The 15,919-nt window shown below is 46.5% G+C and overlaps 2 long non-coding RNA genes across 5 annotated transcripts in view; both read left to right on the forward strand.

Moving 5' to 3' along the window:
• Positions 1-6,124, forward strand: part of LOC119706230 — a 66,554-nt gene extending 60,430 nt beyond the window's left edge. Inside the window, exons 3-4 of the long non-coding RNA XR_005258458.1 lie at positions 859-1,022; positions 6,066-6,124. This is a non-coding gene — a long non-coding RNA (uncharacterized LOC119706230). The remainder of the gene's footprint in view (positions 1-858; positions 1,023-6,065) is intronic.
• A 1,634-nt stretch (positions 6,125-7,758) lies between these two features.
• LOC119706229 overlaps positions 7,759-15,919 on the forward strand; it is a 49,193-nt gene continuing 41,032 nt past the window's right edge. For all 4 annotated transcript variants that reach the window (XR_005258455.1, XR_005258456.1, XR_005258454.1 and 1 more), the window contains exon 1: positions 7,759-12,877. This is a non-coding gene — a long non-coding RNA (uncharacterized LOC119706229). The remainder of the gene's footprint in view (positions 12,878-15,919) is intronic.

The following is a 15,919-nucleotide window of genomic DNA, read 5'->3' on the forward strand; positions in this document are numbered from 1 at the left end:
TTCTGGATCTCACAGGGAGCGTTCCATGGCAGAAATTCTTGTCCTGCTCGGCCTGAGTGAGGGGGTAAAAGGTGGGGTGGAGCTTGTCCAGGAGCTGCAAGGAATGGCAGGAATTGTGGGATCAGCTTTGCTCTGAATGCAGATCCTTGTGACCAACAGAGCCCCAGAAATTTTATGTACAATGGCAGGAGCCTGCAGTTTTAATCCCCTAACAGTGTTCCACACTGATCATTAATTAGCATTAAAAAAAATTAAAATATATAAATAAAATAACATATTATACATATATTAGATATATAATATCTAAAATATATATTAGAATTATATATATAGAATTCTATAGATATAATTTTATATATACATATATAATATTGTATATATGTATATAAATGACATTTGAAATGTCATTCTGCAAACTGCTTCAAAATCTAAATTTCCTAATTTTTAGTTTTTTTAAAAAAATTTACATCCTTGCTTTGAAAAATAAGCCACAAGCTTGGAAGGACAGCATATAGCACCAATTATAACACAGCAGCCATAGCAGCCATACAGGGAAAAGGATAGGGCTATTAAGGCAGACTATTATTCCTTTAGAGATTTGCTTTCCTTAATTTGCATAGAACTGTCTTTGATTAAAAATTGCCTGTCACAGAAGTAGCTCGGTGATTTTTTTGGTAGCAGTCATCATTTCTCCTAATGAGAATATTTTTTATTCAAAGGTATGTTTTTATTCATTCGAGATGTTCTCTTTATTTTATTTATTGCTTGTAACTGAGTGTATTCAATTAGGAAACTGGAGATCCTGCTGTGCCTTAACTGTTGGTAATTGAGCTGCTCTGCTGCATTTCTGTGCTGCAGGTCTGCTTGGGCAGGGAAGATGTGTGGGTTCTTCTGCTGGAATAATTTTGTGCACTTTTGCTCTGGAGAAGCTGAATTTCAGTCTGAGAGTCCTTGCAGTCAAAGGACAGCATTGCTGTGCAGTGGGCAGAGCTGGGAATGGATATGTTTTTCCCAGTGTTTGGGTGAGCTTTAAACTCTTCCAATCAACTAGGAACCACCTTCCTTCCTTCCTTCCTTCCTTCCTTCCTTCCTTCCTTCCTTCCTTCCTTCCTTCCTTCCTTTCCTTCCTTTCCTTCCTTTCCTTCCTTTCCTTCCTTTCCTTCCTTTCCTTCCTTTCCTTCCTTTCCTTCCTTTCCTTCCTTCCTTCCTCCCTCCATGGGGCTGTGTTTTGGTGCTTTATTTTAACTTGCCTATAAATACTCTGCTGAATCTTTAATGCATTTCAAGCAGCAGCCCCTGGATTTGCTCTCCAAGTCCCATGAATTCTCTGCTGGGTTTCTGAGCCCAGCCTCCACTGATTTGTTGAGTTCTTGCTGCAGGATCTGTTTTTGTGGTTGGTAATGGCTATTGACTTCTTCCTACACTTTTTCTGTTTATTAGCTCCCAGTCATAAAATTTGGACAGACAGTTGCTTATGGCTCGACCTTTCCAAGCTCATCCCAGGGCTCTGCCCAGCGTCCCAGAAAACTGTCCCTGGTAAAGCTCTGGAGCTGCTATTTAAAAGGAGCTTTTTATAGCCTTGCAGTGCAATCTGCATTTCCCAATGCTGAGTGCATTTCAGACAAGCTCTGTGCCGGGCACATGGCCCCGCTTTGGGCCTTTGGGAGCTGGGGGAGCTGCTCCTGCAGCCTCACAAAGCTCTGTGGTCCCTGTTCCCAGCAGATCCCAGCAGATCCCAGCAGATCAGGCTCCTCCCTGGGTCCTGCTGGATGCAGCTGCAGGGGCTGCTCACAGCTGGGAATGCATTTCTCCCATCAGCTTTGATGCCTCCTCCCCCTGTTGGGGTTCACTGAAGGGATGGAAGTGGCCAGAGGAGTATCTGCCCCAGCAGGCGCCCACAGCTGGGCCCCTCACAGCTGGCCAGATGTGCATGAGAGGTGGCACCACACAGGGTGAGCGTCACCCACCAGCTCAGTGCCAGCAACAGCACCCACAGGGAGCCCCTGGGCAGAGCCTCCCCTGACTCCCAGACTCACTGAGCACCTCACTCAGGGAGTTCAGAGCTCTGGCATTTAATTTCTCTTTGGGCTTTTTTTACACTTTCACTAAAATGAAAGTTTTCAAACAGGATTCTTGTGCTTGATGCTTAAACCCCACTTTTTTAGTGAAATTGTTTCCACTAAAATCTAAAATTCATTATAAAAGAGACAAACAGAACAAGTGGAATTGAGCAAAGCAGCCTGACTATTGATATTCTCAGATGTGTCAGTTTGAAGCCTTTTCAAACACATTTTTGGTCCTGCTCCAAGTGCAGTCATTCCAATGTTTCTTAAATGTCCAGAAATACAAAACAGGAGCACAGAGAGCAAAATAAACCCATTGCAGGCTTTAACCTCTGAGTTCTTCTGAGAAATATGGGAAATGCAAAGGAAAAGGCTTAGAATTGTATTGGCAAAGTATAAATAATCACAAGATGCAGAGGGATCCGAAAGAAATAACTTGCATGATTTTCTGTCAAGTTTTGAAGGTTATTGTGACAAATTGGAAGTGTTCTTTGGACACTTGCATTGATCAGTAGGAGATTTTGGAATGCAGATGGCACTAGGAATATAGGATGTTATTTCATCTCGCTGCTCTGACAGCTGAAGGAAAATGGTGAAGGCAGGAAAAACCCAGGATGAATTTTTGCAGGGCCAAATTTCCACTTAGTGGAGTTTGGGTCGTTGCTTGGATGGTTTCGTTTTCTCCCATGCTGAGAGGGAAGAGAGGTTTCATCATTCCTCCTATTTTCCACGAACCATTAAACAATTAAGAAGTGAAATTATCAGTGGGAAATGATGGGAAACTGAGGACACCAGTGCAGGAAAATTGCTGGGTTTTAGGCAGAACATGGAATGTTGGTGCTGCATGTGCTGGGCTCCATTTTTACTGTCTTGGATCTCTCTCTCCAAGCTGGACACATAAAATCATTGAATCAGTAGGGCTGGAAAAGAGCTCCAAGATCATCAGTTCCAACCTTTGGCCACCATGCACCTGAGCCATGTCACCAAGCGCCACCTCTGCTTGGTTTTTTGAACACTTCCAGGGATGGTGACTCCACCACTTCTCTGGGCAGCCCATCCCAATGTTTAACCACTCTTGCAGTGAATAATCTTTCCTGGTATCCAACTTGATCCTTCCCTGGCTCAGCTGGAGGCCCTGTCCCTTGTCATCAGTGGCATCAACCAGGAAGCCCCATATTTCTGTTGTGGTTAGGGGCAAATGTGCCCCCTGCCCACACCCATTGTTTTTAGAGCAAGAATCTCCCACTGTTTGGTGTCCTAAGCATTTCTGAATCTAAATTCTGGTTTTTTTTCCTGTGCTCCCACAGCCTCTCAGCCTTTGGTTTTCCCATTTTGTTCCTTATGTAAAAGAGGAGCCAAGTGGTTCCCCTGCCCACGTTCTGCTGGGGCTCAGTGCTGGCCCTCTGAGCGGAGCTTTCTTCTCCCTGGGTACAAAGCTTTGCTGGGAATTAGTTAAACCTCTGAGTCAGAGAAGTAATGAGTGGTTCTCAACAGCATTAAAAGGCAGAGAGTACTCAGGGCAGCCGCATCAAGGAACTGCTCTGCTCTAAAGAGCTGGATTTGCCTTTTCCCGAGATCTTCCGTCACTTCAGTCGCCTCAGAATGGAAGGGATTTCACTCCCAAGTGCTCACACTTGATCCATCTGTAATTGCCTCCTGCTCCAGAGCAGTGCTTCAGCTGCCAGCTGGTTTCACCCAAGCACTCCTCACACGTGGTCGCCTTCAGAGCGCAGCGGAGCGCCGTCCCCTCGGAATCCTCTCCTGCCATCCCGGGATGCCAGCTGGGATTATCGGGCTCCCTTCCTCTGCCCAGCCCTGGGCTCCTTCCCAAATCCCTCTGTGATCCTGCAGAGCTCCGAGGCAGTGCTGGCTGGGAGGGTGACAGCTCCTCACCTGCTCTTAGCAGGAGGTCACTGGAGTAATTTGCACAAAATCCCCCAAATGCCGGCCTGGAATTTATGCCACTCTTTGTCAGCTGGGAACTAAGGATGGCTTAACTTTTATGTTTAATCCATAATGAGGTATTGATCTCGTGACAGGAGCTGCTCCCTAGGTGCTGCCCCCAAATTTTTATATCTTGATAGACACCAGTCAGGTACAAAATAATTCACATGTGCTAAAAAAGCAGGATTGTCTCCAGGAAGGAACCCGGCCTTCTCTTCCTGGAGATTAAGGACATGGGGATTTAACTGCAGTAAAATTGACTTGGATTTTTTTTTTAATGTGGCTTCTAGAGAACTAAGCACAGATGATATTTAAATTATCTTAAAAATAGGATTATATCTCTAAAAAAATTCAAAAGCAGAACAAAATGAGCTGGCTTCCCTCTGAAGGCTCTGTCTGCAAAGGTCCCCAAAGCTGTGCCAGCCCACGGTTGCTGAAGGCTCACAATGAACTCCAGTTATTTATAACTGGGAAATTGTAACTGGACTCTTGCTGGATAAAGCCTGAACTTGAGGAGTGGGATATTTTGTGGTGTTTCTTTGGGCTTTGCACAGCCCATCACAGCAGCTCCTGAGGGCTGGATGAGCTGGAGATGATGTGGGAGGGCTCACATCTCTTCACTCTTCTGCTGCTGCAAGGGGGTCTGATGTGACCTTGGAGTTGTCTGTGTACCACCAGTGATTCCAGAAGCCATTCCTGCTTCTCTGAAGCTGAATCTCAGGTTTTCCTTGAGCACAGTTCGTGCCTGCATTGTCCACTGAGTTTAAAAATCCAGAAAAAAATTGGGACTCTGTGAGCGGTTCTTTATTTCTTCTAACAAAAAGTCTGCAGTGCTGCTTGGGAAGGTCAAGGCTGTTTGACACTGCCAGGATGCTGGTATTCTTGGAACAACCATCTGTTCAGAATACAGTGAAAAATCGGTTTGTGACTGCCCAAAGTCACTTCAGCTCATGAATAAAATTAAACAGGAAAAAAAAAATGCACAGCAGTGTTTTGCCATCAACAACAGAGAAATTTCCATTTGGAAAAGTCAGTGTTTCTGTCCACGGCTGTCCATCCCTGTCCATGAGGGGAGGAGTGATGGTTTGTTCGTGGTGGGTCAGGTGTTCTTGGCCAAAAGGGGGACATGGATAGGGATATGAAGCCCTTGGGACTGTCACTGTGTGACCAGGAGGAATTGGCCAACAGCTGAGCTGGAAGGAACTGCCCAGGGGCCCTGGGAGGGAGGGCAGGACAGCTGTGCTGAGCACACCGACCCCCAGGGCTGGGAATGAGCTGGAAATCACCTGTGTGCTGCACCCCCGGCCCAGCCAGGAGCTGCTTGGTTTGCTCTTTCCCCTTTCCCTCTGCTTCATTGGTACATTTTATGAAATTCTGTAAACTTTGGCAGATTGAGTGTCTTTTTTCCATGTCTTTGTTCCTTCTCTTCTTTTCTCCCAGCAGTTTCAGTATTTCCTCATCTCTGCCTTATTCTTTTTAATGATTTTTTACCAGCTGCTGCATTTTCATTTCTTGCTCTGTTCTTCATCCCTTAAGGCAGGATCCAAAAATATGATCCAGTGACTTCTGCAGGTTCTGTGTTTTGCTGGTTGGCCCCAGAATGTTCCACATTTTGATCCCTGTGCTTTCCAAAGCAAACTGGACATTGTAGCCTGGTGGGATTTGTCTCTGCTCCCAGGTAACAAGCAATAGGACAAGAGGAAATGGCCTCAAGTTGCACCAGGGGAGGTTTGGATTGGATATCAGGGAAAATTGCACCCCGAAAGGGTGGTCAGCCAGTGGAACAGGGAGGTGGTGGAATCTCCATCCCTGGAGGTGTTCAAAAAACTGTGTAGATGTGGTTCTTGGGGCATGATTTAATGGTGGCAGTGTTGGACAATGGTTGGACTCAATGACCTTGGAGGGCTTTTCCAGCCTCAATGATTCCATGATTCCACTCACACATCAGCTTTTCTTTGTTTTTCCTTTGATACTTTGAGATTTTCTTGCCGCTTAAACTACAGAAAATACCTCTCCCTTGGAGCTGGTGTTGATGAATGCCTGTGTTTTGTTTTCCAGGTGTGCTGTGGGATATTCATTGGGATATTCGGTGCTGCTTTTTGGACAAACTTCCTGATACAGTGAGTAGAAAATCCCAGCTAAAATATAGAAGGCTCTGTATAATGGCGAGGTTTAGAAAGGCCTGGAAGTGTCAAGGTCAGGCTGGAGGGAGCTGGGATAGGGGAAGGCGTCCCAGCCCATGGCAGGGGGTGGAAATGTGAAAATCATAAGCTCTGGTGAGATATTGCATATGGCAGGCTGCTGAGAATTATTAACATTACAAAAAAGCTTTCTGGTGTGGGAAGTTTCATTAAGAGTTGCATCTCTGAGTTCAGTCCCAATTTAATAAGAGACATCTCCAGCTTCTTAAAATTTAATTTGATAGTTTATGAAGAAAATAATTAAAGCATATTGTGGCATCAGTCACTTTTTATTTCATAGAGAGTCTGTATGAAAAAAGAACCATTTGTAGAGCAGACAGAGTTTATATTGGCCTGGAATTTCATTAGTCCTTATTGACAGAACATCCACTAATCCAAAGTAAATGGGGAGGAAATGATGGAAAAAATAATAAAGGGTAATCTTGACCTTGAGGTTATAGAAATTGGAAGTTGGTGGAAAGTTTGGAGAGGTTGCAGCTCTGTGGGGAAAGAAGGTGTTTCCAGTTCCTAATAATGAACTGGTGCTCCCATCTCTGGGAGATAAAGAGATAAACCAAGGGTTTGGGGGTTCTTCAGTCCCACCAAACAGTGCATCCGGCAGGCAGAGAATCCTGGGATCCTTACAGTTGGAAAAGACCTTTAAGGTCATCAAGTCCAGGTGTCCATCCATCTCATGGTGGCAGCTGAGGGCAGGTGAGCAAAACAGAACCTGTGGGATGTTCTTCAGTCATCACAGCCCTGATTCCTGGGTCAGGAAAAGCTCCTTATCCCCTGTTACCTTTTTTTCACTGACTTTCCCTGCACAGTTCTGCTTTGGGAATCCAAAATTAGAGCACCTTTTTTTTTTGACATAAAGCTTTTTGTGGCTCTCCCCAGCTCTCTGCTCAGATGATGTTCACGAGTGTCTCATCTGCAGGCTACACCAATAGGTTTCAGAGAGTGTCTTGAAGATTGGATTTGCCTTTGGAATGGTTTTAATCAAACTATTTTTTCCTGTCACTTTTTGGACACTTTACAGCTTTCAGTGACTGCCTTGAATCAGGTCCATAAGAACGTCTGACAAGCCAAAAATAGATTAATCTCAAGCCTGTGCCACAATTACCACTTGGATTTCTGTATCACTCACTGCCTAAGTGGTTTACAAGCAATTACAGCCTGAGCTCTTGGAAGGAGCCTTCCCATGGAGCTGTCCAGAGGGATGAGAGCACGGGGAGGATCAGTCCTGCTCTTGGAAGGAGCCTTCCCATGGAGCTGTCCAGAGGGATGAGAGCACGGGGAGGATCAGTCCTGCTCTTGGAAGGAGCCTTCCCATGGAGCTGCCCAGAGGGAAGAGAGCACGGGGAGGATCAGTCCTGGTGGGCAGGACTGGGCAGCACCAGCCTGGGATGGGCACAAGGCATGGTGCTCCAGTGCTCATCCAGCTTTAGGAGACTTGCCCCAGGGAATCTGGGCACTAAAGGAGAGCCCAGGGTTCAGTCCTGTCCTGGAGTGGAAGCTGGGTTTAGTTGGGCTGGAGCCCTTGGAAGGAGCCCTGCTGCTGGCAGCCCTGAGTCTGTCCTGGCTGCTGGGTTCAAGCCTCTTTTGTGGAAGGACAAAAGAGAAGCTCGGGTTGTTGCTCAGGTAAAACCAGCACCTGATGAGAAAGATTTAGGATGTGTTGGGAAGTTTCTTGGATAAATCACAGTTAATCCCTTCCTTGTGGCTCCCTTACACCCAGCAGATTCTCCAACTCCAGCTGGGAGTGACAGAACCCGATGCTGTTACATCCATGGCCTGTCCTGTGCCATTATCCTGAGCAGCTGATAATATGAACACGAAATTAGGAATCACCTGAGCATTGTGTTTAATAAAGCAGCTGGGAGGCTGCCAGCAGTCACAAAGAGATCCTGAGCTCTTTACACCCACGTGTTCATCACCACTTTTTCGGATTTCAATGGGTATTGGTTTAGATACCTGGAACTTGTTTTGGTGAGTGATCTCCTGTGAAATCAGGATTCCTTCAGAACTGGGGGACTGATGGGATGTCAGGTGCACTCTGGCTGTTTTGGCTGGATGCAGGAAGGGCAGTGCTGAGGCCATCCCTTAGGAGCAGAGCAGGGTGGCTGGAATTTCGTGTCCCCAAGCCCTGTGACCAAGCCAGAGCTGGCAGCAGCTCGGTGGAGGAGAATGGCTGGACGACTTCTCACCAGGGCTGTGCCTGGAGAGGCCGCAGATGGATTCCCTGTGGTGTTGCTGGTTGGATTCAATCAGAATTTGGGACAGGGAGAGCTATGTTAGTGAGGCTGGGAGAGCTGGGGCAGCAGCAGGAGGCTGAGGAGCCTGGGGAAGCACAGGGAGTGGAATGGAGTGTGTGCCATGAAGTGTGCAGCCCATGGATAATCCTCCTTACAGTGCAGAGCTGGAATCCAGCCCTGCAGTGCCACGAGTGGCTGCTGGGCAAAACCTGGACAATGTTTGTTTAAACACCCTTGAATAACAGGGACTTTTAAAAAGCAGGATTTTGTTCACTTGACAAGATTAAATTAAACACAGCGTTCCCATCTCTGCCCCCAACCCTGAATGCCAAAGGGCAGGAAGAGGATCAGAAATCTCCAATTCCTTCTGGGGGAGGTGCCAGCAATGATACATGAGCAAACAGATATTTAAATATGATATTAAAACTCCCAGTTTCAGAACTTCCTCATCACCAGTGATGCTCCAAACGTGCTGTTTCATAGTGGAGCAGGGCCACACCATTATCCTGCCTTTTCTTCCCAGAAAATTGCACTGTGCAGCACTATAAACCTGAATAATGCAAGTCCTGTTGGAAAGACATCTTGTTTTTCCTTCTAGGTTGCTTAATTAATTTCTTTGGACTTCTTTTATACAGTTTGATGAATGTTATTTCAAACTACTGTCAAAGGGAATGTGAGGAGGGAAAAATGAGCCACCTACACACTGCTTCTAATACAACTGTATCACCCTTTGAAAACCAGGGAATTAATAAAAAATAGGTGTTAGCCCATATGCTCGACAGGGAGCATTTGGAATTGTCAGGCATGTTTCTACCCTAATTATCCTTGTCGGGCCATTTTGTAAACTGAAAAATTCCCCAAGTTAAATAAAAACTCAGAGACAGGCCGGGATATTGAAAGCTCCACTTTCAAACCAGCAAACCAGAAATTGTTCTTGTTTGGGCTGTTACCTCCCACCCAGAGACCTCTCACAGCATATTGCCATGGGAAGCGAAATGAGCACACCTGGTGCTGTTACGAATTGGGTTTGTTTGAAGGTTATTGGGCATCTCTGAGGGAAATCTAACAAAACTGGACAATCTGCAATGTTTCAGCGTGGGAGAAAGCCTCCAGGTGGAATTACAGGGAGAGGCTCTTGTGTTCCTTCTTTGTGGTGATTAAACTGAAGGGGTAAATATGGGATATTGCTGCTGCTTTGGGTTCTGCTGGGGTTTGGGGTGTCTCAGCACAGCCACTGACACAGCAACAGCACCTCTGCAGTGCTTATGGAAGGGAAAAAGGGATGGCTGTGGGTTTTTAGGACAAGGATGCAGCTCCCCCAGGCAGAGGGGGCACTGGGGTGCCTGGGGGAGGTGGTGATGACTGAGCACACCCCAAGAGCAGGTCAGCCTGCACAGAGAGGTGAAGGTTGGGTTATTAAAAATGAATTAGGCAGATTCCTGAGTTAGGGGCCCCAAGCCAGGGCTTTCAGGCAGGCCAGCACACACAGGCTCAGCTGCTGCCAGCACACAGTTAATAACACACTTGACTTAGGGTAGCTGCTGCTCCCAGCCTGGCTCGAGGGGGCATTATCCCCCTCACAATTCTGAGGGAATAATTCATGGGCAAAGTTTGTCTTTTTCTCATGTTTGTATTTCCCATTTCAAAAATCTGTGCTGAAAAATTTATCAAAATGAGCCTTTTTCTTTAGTTCTTTCCTGAGACCATAGGAAAAGCTGCTGCTGCCTAATTGGAGGTTCCCAGAATCATCTCCCTCCTGTGAATACACACAATGTTCATGTTGTGCATATTTGCTGTAGATTGAGTGGGCTCCTTCTTTAAAACTTGCTGTGCTGATGAACGCTTCTCCCAGGAGAGTTCCCCTTTCAATATTTGTGGAAAACGCACAAAGGACAAGGACACAGTTGAAGTCTCTTAATTTGCAAATGTATCTGAATATTCATGATGCCTATTTTCATATTCACCCATTTTTTCTCCTCTTGTTAAGGCAGCATGTCTGTTTTAAGGAAGAACACATCTGTCACAGTTTGTTTTGTCATCAGAAATATTAATGCTGGGGGAAAACCAGTGCAAAATTGATCACAGAGCGATCGAATGGGTCGGGTTGGAAGGGACCTTTGAGATCATCTCATTCCACCCTGAATCAGCCAGCAGAAATCCTGCTGTCTGCCTTAATAAACTCCTGACTCGTGGAGGCTGATTCCTGCTCCGAGTGGAGGACAGGAATAGGGAATATCGTGGTCAAACACAGAGGTTGGGAGGGTCAGGGTGACCCCAGTGCTGCCTGGGGAGCTGGGGCTGCACGGGCTGTGCTTGGAGAGCTCCTCCTTTAGTGACTCGCTTCTCATCCCTCTCTGCGCTCAGCAAAATTAAATCACCAAGTGTTTCAAGGAAGGACAGCATGAAAAGCACTTTGGATCCCCTCAGAAAGAAATTAATTTTCCATTTGAACCCAGAGCTGCTGAAGCCATCGCCCGTGTTCCCTGCACGGCCCGCGGCATCCAGCGCTCCTCGCCTTTCATCTGCTGCCTGTCGACAGCTCCTCAAATTGTCTGAGGGGGAAATTTCCTCCCACATCTTATTTGAACCAGTTTTTTTCCCTGAGAAATGTTGCCAACAAAGATTACTTCTCTTCAGGGCTGGCAAACACTATTTCTTACCTGGTGGCTTATTGGGAATACAATTGGAAAAAGCATGATAAGGTTTTACAAACAGCAGGATGAATAAAGGCAGGAGGGAGATTTTTTATCTCCCCCCCATTAGCTGCAGACAGGGGCAGTTCCTACTCTGATTATCTCCAGTGTGCAGTTTTTCTCAGTGAACCTGCTGATTTAGCTGGAAAGCGTTGAGTGTCACGGGCTGGTGGCTCCACAAGGTCACGGTGGTGGCATGTGGAAGGTCCCCACTGTCCCCTGTGCCTGGCACTGTTCCCTGTGGTGAGGCACTGCAGGGAGCCCCACATCTCAGGCTTTGCTGTTTTCCATGGTCTTTGTGTTCTTTCCTCCTTGAAGGCACAGCTGTTTTCCCCCCAGCATGTCCCCAGCTCTCCTCTGAGCATTTATGGACTGGGTGATCAGAGGGATTCCCTGGGGATGCTTTGGTGCAGCAGCTCTGGGACCTGCTCTGGCAGGTGCAGGAGGGGCATTTTGCATCCCTGAGATCCTTCCAGATCCTCTCCAGAACAAGAGGGCTCTTTAGACTTTCAGCCTGTGTTTATTCCCGCTCTCTATTTCAATTACCTAAATGTTTGTATAATTCAAAAATTGATTTCAGCTCAGCAAAGCTCCCGACCACACTCTGAGTTTTGTTTGCTGCAGAGCCCATAACTAACAAAGCAACAACTTCTTTATTGCAGGATAAAAGCCCATCTAAGAGAGAAGCTGTCAAGAGGAATGTGGCACTCTGCATCATTTCCTGGGCATTAAAACTTCCATTTATTTTCAAATATTTTGCAGACCAGCCGGCACCTGGTGTATCGACCGTGCCATTAAATCACCCAGAACTCGTGTCTGAGAGAGTTTTGGGATCACTGTGCCACCCAAACCCCAGCTGGCACTGCAAGGCAAAAGAAGAAGCATTCCCTACTAATATTTTTCCTCCAGGCCATGGCTCTCTTGCCCATGCACTGTTTGTGTGGCGCTTGCTCTGCTGAGCCAAGGCCTGAGCTGCTCTGCCTGGCACTGAAACACGTCCTTAAGGCTCCCTGAAATATAGAAGAAGACAGGGATTACAAGTCCTTCCTGAGCAGCCAGAACAGAACCCATTAAGGTATTGCAAGCCATGCAATTCAATGGCCCTGAAAGTATAATTTGATTGTAATTCAGGAGGTTACTAAAAGGAAATCCATACCAGGCTGAGAGATAAGCGAAAGCGAGGAGTGTATTTACTGTGAGTGCTGAAATGTGAGGTGTACGAGTCCCTTATCTCCTTTGTCTGCACTTTATCACCACTGAAGGCAAGTAAAAGGGGAATAATATCTGCTTCACAAGAGAAGATTGGATTAAGTTTTCCCAGTGGTCTTGTGGGAGTTATTTCCATTTTGCTCCTGCCTGGATTAGCCTAACTCCTTCAGGCTTTTCCACATCTCTACAGGAGAAGGTCCTGGCTCAGGGAGGGGAGGGGAGCATGGTTGGTGTGTTGGTTCTTCCTGGAGGAATTTGCCTTTGACCTCTGTAAAGGAATTAGGAGACCTACAACCTCCTCCCTGACTCTTTTACTGTGGAGGTTTCTTTTTCAGATCCTTTTTTGTTATGCAACCTTTTTGTCTGGCAGCGTTATCTCTTGCAGGTGTTTGTTAGAACCATTACTTGTGAGAAGAGACCTGGGTGTGCTCATTTCTTGCTGCAGTTTCCCTCACTGCCCTTGTCTCCAGCTCCAGTCCCTCTCTGCAGAGACCTGCCTGACTCACTGCACAATACCTTGGAAACAGCCCCAGGTATTTTATCTCTATTTTATCTCCTGCTCCTGCTCTGAACACTGAAAGGATGCTGCTGCTTCTGCTGGTGGGAGCCAGTCTCCAGCAGTGCCTCCCTGTGCCGGGATTCCATGGCAGTGGGAATGGTGGAGGCTGGCTGCAGGGTGTTCTCAGCCACCAGTGTTTGCTTGGCTTTGTTATCCGGGCAGAGGCTGAGCATGCCCAGGAGGTGATTTTACATTTCACACACATTTTACTGTCCAGATATTCCCATTTTTCCTTAGCCTTTTTCACATATAACTCGCTTTACATGCATGTGGGTAAAAAAGAGAGGGCACTTATGGGATTTAATGATTTATTCCAGGGATGGCTCAGCTCAGAAGTGATCACAGACAGACACTCATCACTTCCACCCAATTGCACTTTGCTGCTTGCAAAGGGAACAGGGGAAACCTCTGCAGCTTGTGGCCTCTGACAGGTACCTGCCAGGCAGTTTATAGCTGAAATGAAGGGCTGATTTCCCTGGTTCTTCATTTGGAGGAGGCAGGCAGTGGTTTTTTGCTCACTAATGGCCAGTGCTGACCAGCACAAGTGCCCACTCCTGCCAGGGCTTTGATTTTCAATCTCCACGTGTTTCTTTTTCTACCACTTTTCTTATTTCTCTCTGGTTATTGTTGTAACTGCTGCATCTTCTTTGAGCTCCTGGGCACTACAAGACATCTCCTAGATGTTGAATCTTGTCATTTTTGATAAATCTCTGTGAAGCACAGAGCTCAACTGAAACTGCAGCTCAGCATCCTGAAGTGCCAGTTCAATCTATTTCTAGCCTTGGAAAAAAAAAAAGGAGGGGGGGCAGCAAAAAACCTCACAGCTTCATAGCAGTAATAATGGTGGGAATGAGTTGGCTTTCAGAAAATAATTTAATCCCTGGAGTATTGGAGATGGGTCTTGAGTGTCAGAGCCTAAGGTAGGGCAATGTCCTGTTCTTGTGGCTTGTGTTAAAACAAAGAAACTTTTTTCTTTGGAAGTTCATTAAAGTTCAGTTTTATTTTACCATTTTCCAGACTGAAACCACAAGCAGAACAGCCTTCTGGAAATCCTGGGATATTGGTTTTGCCTCAGCACTGTCAGATCACCTGGGCACTGCCTTTCTATTGTTTTATCTGAGCTTGGGATCTGGAGGGATTCCTTGTGCTGGGGAGAGGCCAAGGCAGTGCCTTTTAAGAGGTGAAGAGCTGGAGAGAGCTTTAGAGACAGAAATGGGGGCTGGCTGCCTTTCTGCAGCCCACAAAACCAGGTGTCAATGTCTCAGACGTTGAAATTTCCTTCTGGTTTCACCAACACAGGAAAAATCTCACTCCTGGTTTCACAGTGCAGCAGTTGGCATCACATTAAATGTCAGGTGAACACCACAGACAATGAGAATTAAAATTTGGCAGCAGTGGCTGCCTGGGCCTTGGGGCCAGAGTTATTTCCTCTCAGATGCTGATCAGAAGCTCCATGGCTCTGGCTGGCTCCAGCTCTCTGAGAGGCTGATGGGAGACAGGGCACTGAAGTGTGCCATGGTAAAACCCATCCTTCTGCTCCAGCCTCTCCATCTCTCCACCTCAGGCACGTTCCAGACTTTGCTTGAGCAGTTTTAGGACAAACCCCTTCTTTTCACCTGCTTTTACCTGTGGACTCGCTATGTGCCTGGACATCTCTTTGGTGTGTCTTTGGGAATCCCTGGTTCAAACCCAGCTGTTCGGTCTGATGTCTTGTCAAGGTTCAGGCCCTTCAAAACATCAGATTTAATATTTGGGTTGCTTCAGGTTTCTCTCCAAATGCCATTAATTACTAGAAAATCTGCAACCATATCTTTAAATGCAGAGGATATCCAGAGGCACGGGGGAATGTGTCTGTGTGCATTTAAGGCAGGAGTTAGGAATGAACAGGATGCCCACCTGTTTAGCATTCAACTTCATCCTTCCTAACTACCATCTTCATTTGTACTCTGGTTGTGACATATAAATCAATGCCCCCCAAATGAAATTGCTTTGTCTAATAATCCTTTGTGCCAGGGTTATCAATAGTTCATTAGTCTTACTTTGCATCTATCAATGAAAGGTGGAATTGAGAGAGAGAGAGTTCAAGGAAAGAAGTGAGTACGTTCTCTGTGGAAGGTATCTTTCACTCTGGCACCCCTTTGTCTCCACTTGATTCCAGGCTCAAGGGTGTAGTTTTACACCCAAGTTTTGTTCACTTGAAGCACCTTGGAAGCTTTCACAGGTTTTCATTTATTCCTGAAGAGCCCCAAAGGGCTCTTGAGTCTCTGAGTGATCCTCACACCATGAAAAGCCATGACCGAAAACCTCCCACAACGGCACCAGGAATGATTTTGACTTTCCTGTTTCAGCTGTCCCTTGGGTTTTGCCACTCCTGCAAAGGCCAGTTGTCCCTTCCTGGGAGGTGAGGACTTGGTGTGGCCCTGCCTGGGTGACAGCAGAGCCCTGTGCTGGCTAACGAGAGCCCTGCCTGGGCCAGCAGGGGCTCCTCACTCATTACCCCGGTTTATGGAGCTTGACAGGAGACATTGGATGCTATCCCAGCAAGGTGGCACAGCTTCAGGCCATGAAATTTTATTCCCAGAATCTTGCCAAGTTCATCTGAGCAGCATTTTGTGTTCTGGTGCCTCTTGCCCTGTGTCACTGAGCTCTAACAACGTGCCAGGATCAGTGTAGGTGCCACTCTGGGTCAAAGTCCACCAAAACCATCTCACACCCTTGGTAGTTTCAGTTTTGAATTAATTAGTTAGATCTCTGAATAGATTGACAAGGTCAACAAGCGAATTGTGTCATTCATTAGGTACCAAATAATTAGTGATGGCTCCTGGGATGCCACCTGATTTCTTTCATCCCAATTTTACCTTGTTGCAGCAAGTTTTTCTAATGATCAGCACACAATCATTTCACAATTCATCAAACCAGTAGATGTGGAGCAAAGCCCAGGTGTGGAAGGTCTGTGCAGCAGAGGGGGACAGGGCTGGGTGTGCTGGGCTGGCTCCAAAGGGGATTTCTGGTCATG

Source organism: Motacilla alba, chromosome 12 (assembly GCF_015832195.1).
Source record: "Motacilla alba alba isolate MOTALB_02 chromosome 12, Motacilla_alba_V1.0_pri, whole genome shotgun sequence".
Classification (NCBI taxonomy): domain Eukaryota; kingdom Metazoa; phylum Chordata; class Aves; order Passeriformes; family Motacillidae; genus Motacilla; species Motacilla alba.